Source organism: Lissotriton helveticus, chromosome 10 (genome assembly GCF_964261635.1).
Source record: "Lissotriton helveticus chromosome 10, aLisHel1.1, whole genome shotgun sequence".
NCBI lineage: Eukaryota > Metazoa > Chordata > Amphibia > Caudata > Salamandridae > Lissotriton > Lissotriton helveticus.
The window spans coordinates 355,154,360-355,170,035 of NC_136071.1; the positions used below are offsets into that span (position 1 = coordinate 355,154,360).

Sequence of the window (15,676 nt, forward strand, 5' to 3'; positions counted from 1 at the left end):
TTAGGGACCCATCTTTCTTGGGAATTAGGAAATAAAGTGAGTAAACTCCTGATCCTTGTTGTTGTAAAGGAACTGGTTCTATAGCTCCTTTTGTTAGGAGAGCTTGTACTTCTTGCTTGATGAGCTATTGATGTTGTAGCAAGATTCTGTGAGCACGAGGTGGAATATCGGGTGGATTTCTGGTAAGTTCATGGCAGTAAATATGTTGGATAATGTCTAATACCCATTTGTCCGATGTTACTGATTGCCGAATGGGAAAGCAATGTTGTGATCTTCCCCAACAGGTGTAAATGGTCGGGGGGAATTGTGAGCAAGTCACTATTGTTTGGAAATGGAGAGGTACGCGGTGGTGTACCTTTTCCTCTGCCCTTGAAATTGTTTACTCTATTACCACCTTTACAAAATCCTCTTGATGGCAAGGGTTGTGTGTTTGACTTGTATGATGACACAATTGGATCCGGGGAATTACTTTTAGATCCTCCTCTGTAAAATGAGCGGTGAAAGGAGCCTCTATTGGATGGTGACTGAAGGGCTCCCATTGATTTTGCCACTTCTGTGCCTTTTTTCATTATCTCAAGTGACTCATCTACTTGAGTTCCAAAAAGATTCTGTTCATCAAAGTGGGTATTAAGAATGGTTTGTTGAACCTCTGGTTAAAAGCCAGAGATTCTAAGCCATGCATGCCTTCTAAGAAGAATGCTGGTATTAATACATCTTGCTGCGGTATAAGCAGCATCTAGTGCATATCTGATAGATTAATTAGATATCAGTTTCACTACTGCACCAATTCTTGTCCTTTTTTCTTGGGTTCGTTTGGGAGATATTGAAGTAACTGTTCCATTTCATCCCAGTGGGATCTATCCTATCTAGCTAACAGGCCTTGTGTATTAGCTATACGCCAACGGTTGATGGATTGTGCAGCGTCCTGTTTCCCTGATGCATCTATTAACTTAGACTCCTTGTCTGGAGATGGTGCATCTGTTATTAGTTTGGGAATTTGCCCTATTCCAAGCATTTGACACAACTAGGGAATTCAAAGTCAACTGTCCTCTAATAAAAATCGGATCAGTTGGGGGAGGTTTGTATTTTTCAACTCTAGGTGTTAGAATATGAGCCCGTACAGGGTCTTTAAAAATCACATCAGCATGACGCATCATGCCCTTTAACATAGGTAAAGATTGTGTTATCCTATGTGATGTTCCTATGGTCTCAAATAAAAAATCTTCCTCTAAGGATTCCTTATGAAGTGTGACTCCATGGTATGATGCTGCTCTGGAAATTAACTCTTGATATGTTGAGTTGTCATGAAGAGATGCACAAGTTACAACTTGTTTAAGGATATATCTGTAAGAGACATTAGTTAGTGATAGATTCCTTACCTTAGAATATTCCCCAGGCATCAGACTGGATAAAGAAAGTTTTGCTTAGCAGTACCCCTGCACGTCGGTAGGTGGCGTCATGCGGCTCTGCGCCCGTCACTGGCGTCGTGAGCGCCGAGATGACGTCACGGAGACTACTTAGGCGCCACCCATGCGTGCTGACATCAGTTCTGTACATGACTTTCCGCGCCGAAACGCACAGCTATGCAAGATACCTGACCATTGGTGCATAAAACTAGGGCCCTAAAAGGGGATGACCTTAAACCTAGTAATCAGTTCGCAGAATGGGGAGGATGTGTGGGGCAGTAAGGTATCTATCACTAACTAATGTCTCTTACAGATATATAGTTACACAAGTAGTAACTTGTGCATCTGAAAGAGACACTTTAGTGATAGATTCCTTACCTTAGAATAGATACCCCAGCAAAACCAATCCCGGTGGTGGGTCTACAAACAAAATTACACCAGGAAGTCACGGAGAACAGAACGGCCAAAGAAGCTGTCTCTCCGGACTTGACTGTCAAGGCAGTAGTGCTTTGTGAACGTGTGCAGCGAGGCCCTCGTAGCTGCCTGACAAATGTCCTGCAAGGGAACGCCGCGTCCCAAGGCAGTAGTGGCTGCAGTCGTCCTGGTCGAATGGGCACGCAGCCCCACAGAAGGCTCCATCTTGGCCAAGGAGTAACATGCTTTGATGCACAGAACGACCCACCGGGAAATAGTCCGTTTGTGCACAGCCCAACCTTTTTTGGCGCCCACGTAGCCAACAAAGAGCTGATCATCCACCCGGAACTGTTGTGTACGCTGCAGATAGAAAGCAAGCACACGTTTTGGGTCCAGACGGTGGAACCTCTCCTCCTCCCGGGAGGATGCGGAGGCGGAAAGAAGGTAGGCAAAGTGATGGTCTGCCCGATGTGGAAGGGCGTGACAACCTTTGGCAAAAAAAGAAGGACGGGTCCTTAAAACCACCTTGTCCGGATGAACAGAAAGGAAAGGAGGTTTAGAAGAAAGAGCCTGGAGCTCACTCACTCTTCTGGCAGAGGTGATAGCTACCAGGAAATCCGTCTTTAGAGTAAGAAGACGTAAAGGACAGTTATGAAGAGGCTCAAAGGGAGCATACATCCGAAAAGTCAAGACAAGATTTTAGTCTCATTGAGGCATTATGAAAGGCACAGGAGGAAACGTGTGTGTAATGCCTTTGAGAAAGCGGTTAACAACCAGAGACTTAAAATGAGAAGGCTGATCAGGAAGCCTCAGGAAGGCGGAAATGGCAGAAAGATAGCCTTTGATAGTGCCCAGAGCAGATCCCTGCTGGGCCAAAGATAGGAGAAACAGAAGAACCTCAGAAAGAGGCACCTAAAGGGGATCCACAGCCTTTGCTGTGCACCATGCGACAAATTTGTTCCATCGGCAGGCGTATACCGTTTTAGTGGAGGGACGCCTGGCTGCCAGAATGACATTATAAACTTCGGGAGGAAGGTCGAAAGCCATCAACTGTTGCCACTCAATCTCCACGCATGAAGTTGGAGGCTGGACAAGTTCGGGTGGAGTATCGTCCCCTGATGCTGCGACAGAAGATCCTCCCGAAGAGGTAGACGGATCGGGGGATCGATGCTCATACTGAGTAGCTCGGGATACCACACTCTTCGAGCCCAGTCCGGAGTCAAAAGAATGACTTGGACCCGGTCGCGCCTGATCTTCGTCAGCACTCTGGGCAGAAGTGGAATAGGCGGAAAGGCATACAACAGACCGCAACTCCACTCGCATCGAAAAGCGTCTCCGAGTGAGTGCTGCCTTGGAAATTTCAACGCGTAGAACTTCTGACACTGCGCGTTCTCTTTGGTGGCGAATAGATCTAACCAAGGCTCTCCCCACTGCAGAAAGAGACCTTGCGCCACGGTCGAGTGCAGACGCCATTCGTGATCCACCATGCACAGGCGGCCGAGTTTGTCCGCCCTGGCGTTCAGAGAACCTGATAGGTGTTGAACCACCAAGGTAATGCCTTGATGTTCCAGCCATGTCCAGAGGCACAAAGCCTCCTGACATAGGGTCCACGACCCCACCCCGCTCTGTTTGTTGCAATACCACATGGCGGTGGTGTTTTCCGTTAACACCTGCACCATACTTCCCCGGACAGAGGGAAGGAATGCCTTCAGTGCAAGTCAGATTGCCCGCAGCTTCAGAAGGTTCATATGGAGCAGGGACTCTGCCAGAGACCAGAGGCCTCTGATCTCCGCCTCTCCCATGTGGCCTCCCCATCCCAGGAGGGACGCATCCGTCACCACTGTGTGCCCGGTTGGGGAAGGGAGAGGGATCTTCCACTGACCCAATCGCGATTTGTGAGCTAAGCCACCACTGCAACTGTTGTGCAGCGCCCTCCGAGATCCGGACAGGTTGACCTGATGCTGTGCCAACTGGAACTTCAGGTCCCACTGCAGAGCCCGCATATGCCATCTGGCATGCGTCACCAGCAGGATACAGGAGGCCATCAGGCCCAGAAGCTGCAGGGTCAGCCTGACAGAAACCCAGGATAGAGGCTGAAAGAGCGGAATCATAGCCTGTATATGCCGGACTCGCTGCTCGGGAGGATAAACCGAAAACAGCATTGAGTCCAGAACCGCTCCGATGAAGGGGAGCTTCTGAGAGGGACTCATGTGCGACTTCGGCACATTGATGGAGAACCCCAGCATATGCAGGAGGTCACCGTAGTCTAGAGGTGGGGGACGACTGCCTGGGGCGAGCCCGCATTCAACAGCCAGTAGTCGAGGTAGGGGAAGACTGACACCCCTGACCTGCGCAGATGAGCTGCGACCACCGCCATCACCTTCGTGAACACCCGAGGGGCACTGGTAAGGCCGAAGGGGAGCACAGCAAACTGAAAATGCTCCTGGCCTACCGTGAACCGCAGGTAGCCTATGTGGGCCAGCAGGACGGGGATGTGAAAATATGCGTCCTGCAAGTCCAACGCCACCATCCAGTCTCCAGGGTTCAGGGCAGCCAGGGCCTGAACCAGAATCAGCATCTTGAACTTCTCCTTCAGAAGGAAGCGATTGACGTCCCGGAGGTCCAAGATGGGGGGCAGGCCCCCCATTGTCCTTCTTGGGAACCAGAAAGTAGTGGGAATAACAACCACTTCCCACTTCCTGACAGGGAACGTGCTCTATGGCCCCCTTGGCCAGGAGGGCTGAGACTTCCTGACAGAGAAAAGTCAAATGATCCCCCGACATGCAGTGGTACCGAGGTGGTATGGCCAGAGGGGAGGACAGAAAGGGAGTGCGTAACCTTGGCTGATTATCTGCAGCACCCACTTGTCTGATGTAATTTCACGCCAGTGGTGGAGGTGGTGGCGGATCCTGCCACCCACCGGCATGGGGTGCTCCCTGAAGCTCGGATTAGGAAGGCTTACAGGCGGAAGCAGCGGGGGTGGAAGGGGACTGACCCGCACACTGGTTACCAAACCCGCCCCTGCGGAATCCACGGCCGCGCTGAGGCTGGTTCTGCACAGGCTTGCTGGAAGAGCGTGCCTGGGTGCCCCCTGCCCTGGCCATGAAAGAAACGAAAACCAGGCATGGCAGGGGACTTCGCGGAAAGCCTTAAGGCCACCGTAGGGAGGTCGAGATAGAGAGCCTCCGCAGTACGACGCTGCACCATGGTATAAGAAGCGCCCTCCTCCATAGTAGGCGGAGGAGAGGCAAAGCCCGGGTTAGAAGACACATCAAGCTCGCCCGCATCTTGAAGGTTGTCTACCCAATCCTGCTCGAAGTCACACTGCCGGGCAAGGGGATCCTCGGAGCCGTCCCAGTCCTCGTCCAGCTCCGGAGTAGAGGGTGGCAGGACCGGAGAGGGGGCAAGCGGCGTCGGGAACGGCGCAGAAAACGGCCGGTCGGGCTGAGCTGGAGCCGTATCCCAATGCGGATCCCAGGTCGGAATTAAATAGTCCGAGAGTTGGGGCAGGGGTGGGATAAATGGCACCCAGTACGGCGCCTGAGGCGGAGCCAAGGGCGGCGCCGGGGCCGGAGCCAGTGGCGCTGTACCTTGTGGCGCCGGGGCCGGAAGCGGAGGATCCTGTGGCGCCGGGGCTGGGGCCAGTGACGGAGCCGCTGGGCCCACAGGATCTGGACACGGGACCGTGGGGCCCGAAGGCGCGCCGGCGGGAGCCTGGGGCCTAAAAAAGAGGTCCATGGCAGCAAGAAACTCTTTCATCTGTTTGGGAGTTGCCGACGGACCCGGGTATAGCAGGAAGGCCGCGGGACTCCCCGGCTCCAGAGGAACCGCTCGTCCGCCTCCAGGGAGCAATGGGGGGATGTCAGAGAGCAAACACGCTTCTTCGACTTCTTTTTATGGCATCATTTACCGGAATCTGAAGGCGAAGACTTAGCGTCCGAGGAGCGACGGCTCCGGTCCCACGAGCGGTCCAGTGAACGGCCTCTAGACCCGAAGCGGCGGTGAGAGGAGTGCCGGACCACCAGCAACTTCCGGCGCCGCTCCCGCAAGGCCTTCGGGGCCATAGCTCGACAGTCTCGACAGTCCCTGGAGCCATGATCGGTCTCCAGGCAGTAGAGGTACACATCGTGTGGGTCCGCCACAACATGTTACGGCGGCACAACCCACAAGTCTTAAATCCGGGCATCTCTACGTGCACCAGGAGACAAGAGGGGGAGGCAAAAAGTCTCAAAAAGTAGTCAAAAAATGACTGAGGTACGTGCTAAATCCGGATCTGCGCTTTCAGAGCGGAAAAAGAAGAAAGAACTGACGTCAGCGTGCATGGCTAGCGCCTAAGTAGTCTCCGTGACGTCATCTTGGCGCTCACGACGCCAGTGACGGACGCGGAGCCGCACAACGCCACCTACCGACGCGCAGGGGTACTGCTAAGCAAAACTTTCCGGATCGAGTCTGACGCCTGGGGAATATTCTAAGGTAAGGAATCTATCACTAACGTGTCTCTTTCAGATGATGGCTTTTTAGAGTACAAGTAAAGATCACTATCCATCGGAGGATCAATTTTCTAATCGTTCGATGGATCTATAGGTGGTGGACTATCATCACCTGTGTAATCAATATCAGGCTGTGTATGCAGTGACCCCTGTATTGTGATATATAAAGGGTTTGAGCCTGGTGGTGGTGAAGATGGTGGAGGGGTCTGATGAACAGGATGAATAGGGCTTGTAGCTATGTCTTTCTTCTTCTTTAGAGGAATTCTGTAACTTAAATCCTCTGAAGGAATGTTGCTTTTAGAAGGTGTAACATGTTTAGCTAATGTGTCTAGTATCTTGATTAATGTAGATCTTTTTCTGCTTGAGATCCAGCTTCTCTTGCATAACCTTAGGATCGGTTCCGGAGGCTTTTGATGTGCATCTTTTGCTTTTGGTGCTGAAAGTTTCAGAGCAGAGCTAGATTTGTCCTTTTTCTCATTTGGAGCCGAAGTTTTCGGTGTCAATGGGAGTTTTCTCAACTCGGTCCCGAGCTGGAAGACTTGACTCTGTTTTGGTGCAGAGGGCGGAGCGTTGGAAGCAGTGTCTCGGTGCCGACCATGGTCAGAAGGCAGTGGTGGCTCCGAAGCCTTATGTTTGGTGTAAGAAATCTTGAGGGGCAAAGGGGCTTTGTCATTCACGGCACCCTGTCCTGTTGGAACGTCTTCGGACTTGAGCTCGATTTCCAGTTCGGAAACCAATTCTTGGATAGAGAAGGCCTCCTCCTCTTCCACTGCCGACACCTCCATTTCCTCATGCTCGGTATCTTCTCCGAAGATATCTAGGGTGTGTTTCGATGTTCTGCCTCTGCATGTCCTTCCGTTGAGCCCGACAGTCCTGCAAAGTCTTTTTTGACCGGAAAACATCGACAGGCATCACAATCCTCTTCCTTGTGCTCCTTTGACAGGCACACGTTGCAGACTTTATGCAGGTCGGTGCACGGGTACTTGGAGTGGCACCGAGGACAAAACTGAAACTGAGTCCGCTCCATGTGTAGAAGACTGGATACTACGAAACGGTTATATCCGGCAGAGCGCCGCTGCAGCGAACAATGTGGATGGTGTTGGTTCTCCCTATGAAAACTACGTCTCCCAGAGTCCTTTGCGTTATGACGAAGAAGGTTACTTAGGGGACTCACTTCCTGTTCCCTGTGTCGGATATTCTTCGAACCACAGTCCCTTGGAGGAGAATTGCGGGTGCGGTTCTCTAATTCCTGACAGCGCTTCTTGCTGCTTACATTGCGCTTCTTGTTATCGGCACGTTTGCCGTCAAGCCTCTTGTTGTGTCCTCCGTTGGCGAGTCGGGTTGACTCATGCGGAGGACGATTGTTTCTAAGAGCGCTAGGGGTTACCTGGCCCTGCATTGCCCTCCGTTATCCTTGGTTCTTGCGGGGGACGATATTGTTTGTTTTCCTTTGTTTTCTTGGCGGCTTGATTTCCTATTGCAACATTTGCCCTCCGTTGGTGAGCCTGATTCCAAGGCTCGTGCGGAGGACGATAACGCTACACAGTAACTTAGAAGTACCAGGCTTGGTATTCGATCACTCGTCAAGGGATCACAGCATTTTGCTGCCCAGGCTTGAGTATCCTATAGGTGGGCACTGCTTTAACCGTTTACCTTCTGATCTGTGGATATCGGTGAGTGTCTGCTCAACTTGCTGGTGCTCAGTTGGACAAAGAGGTACTGTGCAAACCTGTATTACGTATCGGGTGAAGTAACCCGCTCAGGATTTATTTGGTTTTTTCGTTGTTATCTCCACCTACGCTGTTCCTCCTTGATGTTCCTTTTCGAAGTTAAGACTTTAACAAAGGGGGGTACGTACATTGTCCATCCTATTCATCAGCATTCCTCTAGCCCTCTATTAGGATCGTGTGTAAGGATTGTTGTGGGTTCTGTGTTACAGGTGAGAATAGTGTGGTTCACAGTCGTCCCAGTCCTGGACGTGGGTGAAGAGATTTATCTTCCACGATTACCCAACCTTTCATATTATTTCCAGGTAGATATTAGTAATGGGGTTAGTGAGCTGGGGTATGTCACGTTGTGTTGTGATTGCAGTGAACAACAGAAAGGACTGACTTACCGTTCTTTTGTTTGTCGTTTCAGATCTCCTTCCCCGCAGTTCCCTCCCTTCCCCGCGGGCTTTATTGCCCTTGCCTGATCCTTCCCTAACCTTTGGCTATCACAGCATCAAGGTTTGGATAGATCAGGAGGTGGCCCCTATTTTGCATCACGCTGATCCCGAGGACTTGGAGGATAACAGAATATCCGACCCAAGTTTATACGTCCTCTTGATCAGTGGATGTAAAAAGATGGCTACTCTAGACGATGTGTTAGCAGCCCTTGTGCTAGTACAGTCAGAACTGATCTCCTCTAGACAGGAGACAACGGATCTCCGCAACCGAGTGGATGCCATCCAGAGGAACCCATTTAATGCAGGGACCTCCAGAACCACACCACCAAGTCCGGTGGTAGTGGAAATGCCTACCACTATTCCATTAGCTAATCCGGAACGCTTTAAGGGGGACGCAGGCTCGGTAGAAGTGTTCCTCACGCAGGTGATGCTGCATTTTTCTTGTAAACCTCGGTCCTTTCCTACCAATCAGGCCAAGGTGGCTTTCCTCATCTCTTACTTGGCCGGTGATGCCGCACAATGGGCGGTCCCACTGATACAAAGGGATGACCCTGTCATACACGATTGGGAAGCGTTTAAAGAGGAGTTCCTCAAGGTATTTGACAATAGGGCGGATTCCTATACTGCAGATAGGGAGTTGTTACAGTTGCGAGAGGGAAATCAGGATGTATTGACCTATTTGAATTCCTTTAGGAGACTAGTTACCGAAACAAAGTGGCCTGATGCCAAACAAGCCTCTTTATTCCATCAAGGATTACGAGAGGATATGAAGGACATAATATCTCAAATAGACCCCCAGCCAGCCACTTGCGAGGATTTAATTAACTTAGTATTACGCTTGGATCATAGATTAAGGGAACGTAAAGGTGATCCTAAACTTCAGGGAAGAACAGTCCCTTCATCCGGGCCTTCCAAAACGGCAGAGAAGGACACTGCCCATGCCTCTGAACCCATGGATATCGGGGCTGTTAGGGCGGCTCTCTCCACTTCGGAGAAGGAACTAAGGCGCAAACATGGTCTTTGTTTGTATTGCGGGAAGAAGGGGCATTTCGTGCGGGAATGCCCTGTGAAGCCCAAGATGTCTAGATTTCGCAGTTCCAAGGGGATTTCTGCAGCAGCCGAAAAACCTTCAGAAAACTAGATGACTCTGAGGTGAACGAAGGGGTTCCTTGGAGTCAGAAGTACATCCCTTCTCTGCTTAAGAATATAGTAGGGGCTCAGCACCTGTTCATTGAAATACTGTTGTTGGTACGGTCTAGCTGGATCCCTGTGCATGCCATGGTTGACTCAGGTGCCACGGGCATGTTCATGGATTCGTCAGAAGCACAGAGAGCTGGGATCGGGTTGATTCCCAGAGAGACTCGTGAAGTTATATATGCAGTGGATGGGAGACAGTTGGATTTAGGCCCCGTGGGTTACCAGACAGGTGATATGGACATGATGTTTGGGGGTCATAAAGAAAAGGTCAAATTCAGCATAATTAATGCTCCGCAATACGGCGTCATTCTGGGTATCCCATGGCTGAAAAAACACAATCCTGAAATAGACTGGGTTACAGGCACCATTACGCTGAACTCCTCGTATTGTAGGGAGACCTGTTACGAAAGCAATGAAAGGCCTTCTTTGGTGTTAGCCTGTATTGATTATGTGGCTACAGCCGCGGAAAAAGAGGTAGGTTACCAGAAGTGTACAAGGAATATGAAGGGGTCTTCGATGAAATACAAGCAGAGACCCTCCCTCCACATAGGCAGTATGATTGCCAAATAGATCTGGTCCCTGGTGCGGTGGTTCCCTGTGGACGCTTGTATGCTTTAACCGAACCCGAAAATGTGCATTTGAGGGAATATCTGGATAAGCTTTTAAAGCTTGGCTTCATTCGCCCATCCATGTCCCCGGCGGCCTCTTCACTTTTTTTTATTCCGAAGGCCAATGGGGAGTTGAGGGCCTGTGTTGACTTCAGGGCCTTGAACGCAGTGACTACAAAGAATAGGTATCCCCTTCCCCTGATCAGTGTGTTATTGGAACAGGTTAAGTCCGCCACCATTTATACCAAGTTAGATCTGAAGGGTGCTTATCATTTGGTGAGGATGAGAAAAGGGGATGAGTGGAAGACCGCCTTTAATACCAGGTATGGGCTCTTCGAGTATTTAGTCATGCCGTTTGGTCTCTGTAATGCCCCAGCGGCGTTTCAATACTTTTTGAATGATGTGTTGCGTGAGATACTGGACCGTTATGTCATCGTCTACATAGACGACATTCTCATTTATTCTGATTCTGAGGAGGCCGATGTACACCATGTTCAAAAGGTATTGAGCATTTTGCGGGAGCAAAGCCTGTACTGCAAGTTGAGCAAGTGTGACTTTCATGTATCATCGGTAGAATTCTTAGGAGTCATGCTCAGCCCCCATGGACAAGAAATGGCCGAAAGGAAGATTAAGGCGGTCAAGGAGTGGCCTGTTCCTAGAAACGTGAAGGATGTGCAATGCTTCATAGGCTTCGCCAACTTTTACAGGCGCTTCATCAATCAGTTCTCTCGAGTGGTCGCTCCCATCACTCGACTGCTGCGAAAGGCTCATCCTTTTGTTTGGGACTCTGTAGCCCATGATGCTTTTGTAACCTTGAAGGAGGCTTTTGTATCTGCTCCAGTGCTTGCTCATCCGAATCCTGACAAGCCCTTCATCGTGGAGGCGGATGCCTCTAGTGTTGCTTTGGGAGCAGTGCTATCTCAGAGACATGAACAAACTGGGCAGTTGCATCCTGTGGCATACATGTCTAGGAAGCTGAATGGGGCGGAGAGCAATTATTGTATCGCAGAAAAGGAGCTTCTGGCGATAAAGGTTGCATTCACTGAATGGAGGCATTTCTTGATGGGGGCAAAGCATCTGGTTACTGTCTATACTGATCATCGTAACCTCCAGTTCATGACAGCAGTTAGGCATCTGACGCCCAGACAGCTCCGGTGGATGCTTTTCTTTTCCGAATTCCATTTTACTATCACCTACAGGCCTGGGGCGGCCAACAGGAAGGCTGACGCCTTGACTCGCCAATCCTCTTCCCGTACTCCTGAGCTTGGGGAGGAAAAAGCCATCATTGATCCAGCGAAGAGTGTGTGTGCTATACAACCTGATGCCTTTTTGGATGGGATTCGGAGGGGAGTCAACACCTTCTATTGGAGGACCTGGCTGCGTAGTCACAACGAATGGAAGATATTGGATGGCTTTCCAGTGAATAAGGGGCGGCTTTTGGTTCCTACAGTTTCGCTTCGGAAACAGGTGTACAGATGGTGTCATTGTTCTCCTAGTGCGGGTCATCTGGGGGTGGAGAAAACAGTGGAATACATCAATCGAAGGTGTTGGTGGCCGTCTCTGAGGGCTGACGTCGCGGAATGGGTGGCAAGGTGTGTGGTCTGTGTAACCGTCAAGGCGGATCATCGTCGCCCTGCGGGGCTGCTGCAGCCTTTGCCCACGCCTCAGGTTCCGTGGGAGCGCATATTGATGGATTTTGTGGTGGGCCTCCCTAGAGATCAGAGGTGTACTGCGATCCTGGTTGTGATCGATTACCTGACTAAGATGGGACATTTCATCGCCTGCCCTCAAGTCCCTACGGCTGGGAAATTGGCTCATCTGCTGATGGTGCACGTCGTTCGTCTGCATGGGTTGCCGGCTGTCATTGTCTCTGATAGGGGCTCCCAATTCACCGCACAATTCTGGAAGTCCTGGTGTTCCTCTTTGCATATCAAGACAGCGCTGTCCACCAGTTTCCACCCTCAGACGGATGGACAGACGGAGCGTCTCAATCAGACCCTGAAACAATTCTTGAGATGCTATGTGAATCAGGGGAAAGATAACTGGGTGGACTATTTGTGGCTGGCAGAGGTGGCATATAACAGCGCTACTCATAGTGCTACGCAGGTATCTCCCTTTTACTGTACTTACGGTCGCCATCCTCGTTTCCTTCCGTTTCTCCATTCTGTTCAGGAGGAGAAGGTACCGGAGGCGGCGAAGAGGGTCCTACATATCAAAGATACCTTGGCGAAGGTTCAGGGCAATCTCATTGCTTCCAAGGCAGCCTATAAGGCCAAACATCGCCGTCCTGGACCTCTGTATCAAGTAGGGGATATGGTGTGGTTGTCTACTCGGAACACAGATTCCGTAAACACAGTGTGTTCAACCCTCGCTACATCGGCCCTTACCCTATAGAGCGTTGTATTAATCCAGTGGCGATGCGGCTGAGACTCCCGAGACACCTGAAGGTGCATCCGGTGTTCCATGTGTCTTTACTGAAGCCGTCTCTTTCCTCTGTGCGACGGCTCCCTCCGCCTTTGACAGTGCAGGACGGATTTGAGTACGAAGTGGATGCCATCCTGGACTCGAAGTGGCAGGGTCGAGGCCTCCGTTATCTGGTCTCCTGGAAGGGTTATGGCCCGGAGGACAATACTTGGGAACCCGCGTCTGGAATTCATGCTCCTCGTTTGGTGTCCTTGTATCATAAGCGGTTTCCTTTGCGTCCTGGGCCTTTGCGGCGCTCTTTGTGAGGAGGGGGATGTACTGTTATATCCGGCAGAGCGCCGCTGCAGCGAACAATGTGGATGGTGTTGGTTCTCCCTATGAAAACTACATCTCCCAGAGTCCTTTGCGTTATGAGGAAGAAGGTTACTTAGGGGACTCACTTCCTGTTCCCTGTGTCGGATATTCTTCGAACCAGAGTCACTTGGAGGAGAATTGCGGATGCGGTTCTCCGATTCCTGACAGCGCTTCTTGCTGCTTACATTGCGCTTCTTGTTATCGGCACGTTTGCCGTCAAGCCTCTTGTCGTGTCCTCCGTTGGCGAGTCGGGTTGACTCATGCGGAGGACGATTGTTTCTAAGAGCGCTAGGGGTTACCTGGCCCTGCATTGCCCTCCGTTGGACGAGCTATCCTTGGCTCTTGCGGGGGACGATATTCTTTGTTTTCTTGGCGGCTTGATTTCCTATTGCAACATTTGCCCTCCGTTGGTGAGCCTGATTCCAAGGTTCGTGCGAAGGATGATAACGCTACACAGTAACTTAGAAGTACCAGGCTTGGTATTCGATCACTCGTCAAGGGATCACAGCGTTTTGCTGCCCAGGCTTGAGTATCCTATAGGTGGGCACTGCTTTAACCGTTTACCTTCTGATCTGTGGATATCGGTGAGTGTCTGCTCAACTTGCTGGTGCTCAGTTGGACAAAGAGGTACTGTGCAATCCTGTATTACGTATCGGGTGAAGTAACCCGCTCAGGATTTATTTGGTTTTTTCGTTGTTATCTCCACCTACGCTGTTCCTCCTTGATGTTCCTTTTCGAAGTTAAGACTTTAACAAAGGGGGGGTACGTACATTGTCCATCCTATTCATCAGCATTCCTCTAGCCCTCTATTAGGCTCGCGTGTAAGGATTGTTGTGTGTTCTGTGTTACAGGTGAGAATAGTGTGGTTCACAGTCGTCCCAGTCCTGGACGTGGTTGAAGAGATTTATCTTCCACGATTACCCAACCTTTCATATTATTTCCAGGTAGATATTAGTAATGGGGTTAGTGAGCTGGGGTATGTCACGTTGTGTTGTGATTGCAGTGAACAACAGAAAGGACTGACTTACCGTTCTTTTGTTTGTCGTTTCAGATCTCCTTCCCCGCAGTTCCCTCCCTTCCCCGCGGGCTTTATTGCCCTCGCCTGATCCTTCCCTAACCTTTGGCTATCACAGCATCAAGGTTTGGATAGATCAGGAGGTGGCCCCTATTTTGCATCACGCTGATCCCGAGGACTTGGAGGATAACAGAAACGGAGTGTAAGTAAACTGACGCGGCTAGGCCCAAAGGCCACTAATGATGTGTTCTATACCGAAGATAGAGTTATTTCATATTTTTTTGGCACGCTGAGAACGGTGAAATACGTACAAAACAATACCGACGAGGGTACAGTGTGTTGCGCACCAAGAGGATCTAGAAGAACTGTGTCGATCCGTAGTGCCGCAAACCAAATCCGAACCCGATGGCGTAAAGAAAACAATCTAACAATGGAGTCGATGCCCATGCGCACTATCACCGAAAGGAGAAGTCCCCTTACCTCATGACTGGAAAACACGTCTCCGAAGGAGAACAACTTGAAAACATCAGGACCCAACACTAGATGGCAGAAGTATGCAAAGCATGTGTATCTACAGCACACATGCCTCGAACACCTTCTTTCTGAATGCCTCAATTCGTTTGGATTCCCCATCAGGAGGCAAAGGAGGGAATGACTATAGATTAAGCCTGCTTCTTGATGCTTGGACCACTAGGCTTTTAGGCGTAGGATGTAGGAGTGGGTCTCCAGGAGCAGGTCTGTGTGGTCTTCCTCCTCTGGCGCAGGGTGGGAAGTCGGGATGGGCATCAGCCCTGGAGTTGGGACGGGCCCCTGCAATCGGGTCAAGAGACACAGATGGTGTCAAGAGCAGATCCGCCTACGGTAATTGGATTGGAGAGCTCCTTGGGGCCTGTAGGTGTGCCGGAGAGAGCGGGAAGGGTGCCAGAGAAGCGCCACATCACCTCCTTAAAGGCCTCAACTTGTTGCAGCATCACTGATGGGTTTGAGAATTTGGGGTGCAAGGGGATAAGCTGTGGTAGGAGAATGGGATTGAAATCATGAGACTCTGATGTGAGTGGCGGGAAGAGTCGCACTACTACTTCTTGTGGTTTTTCTTTGACTTACCTGATGATTTCAAATGTGACAAGGACCTTTCCCATGAGACCCTACACTTCAAGACTGGCCCATGCATGCCTTCTGAGGGTGCTCAGTGACCTACAGCTTGGCTTTACAGTCCCGGACCACTTTTGGATTCATCCTACTGCAGTCCTACCAATACTAGGAGTAGTGTGACTAACCCAGTCAACAGATACAAACCTGGTGGGAGTCTGTCACAAACATCTGTTTGGGACAGTTCTTGTAGGGTTTAAATCATGTTGGCTTTGGAGGGGACATATACCTTGAAATACTGAGAAATAAATTAAGAAACAAATCCTGTCAAACAACAGAAAAGTTGAGGAAGTGAGCTCCGGATCGGTAACCAAAGGCACTGAGAGAAAGAAACTGACGTCAGCGTGCAGGGGTGGCGGTTATCTGTGGTTCCAGTGTCAATTCCTGGGAGTATGGAGCCGATGCAAAGCTACACGATGCCATCAGCTGGCCTGTGGAGGAATTATTGAAAA

General features: G+C 50.5%; 1 protein-coding gene across 2 annotated transcripts in view; it reads right to left on the reverse strand.

Moving 5' to 3' along the window:
• Window positions 1-15,676, reverse strand: part of LOC144783823 (uncharacterized) — a 982,913-nt gene that overhangs the window by 9,736 nt on the left and 957,501 nt on the right. The gene's annotated exons all lie outside the window — the stretch shown is intronic.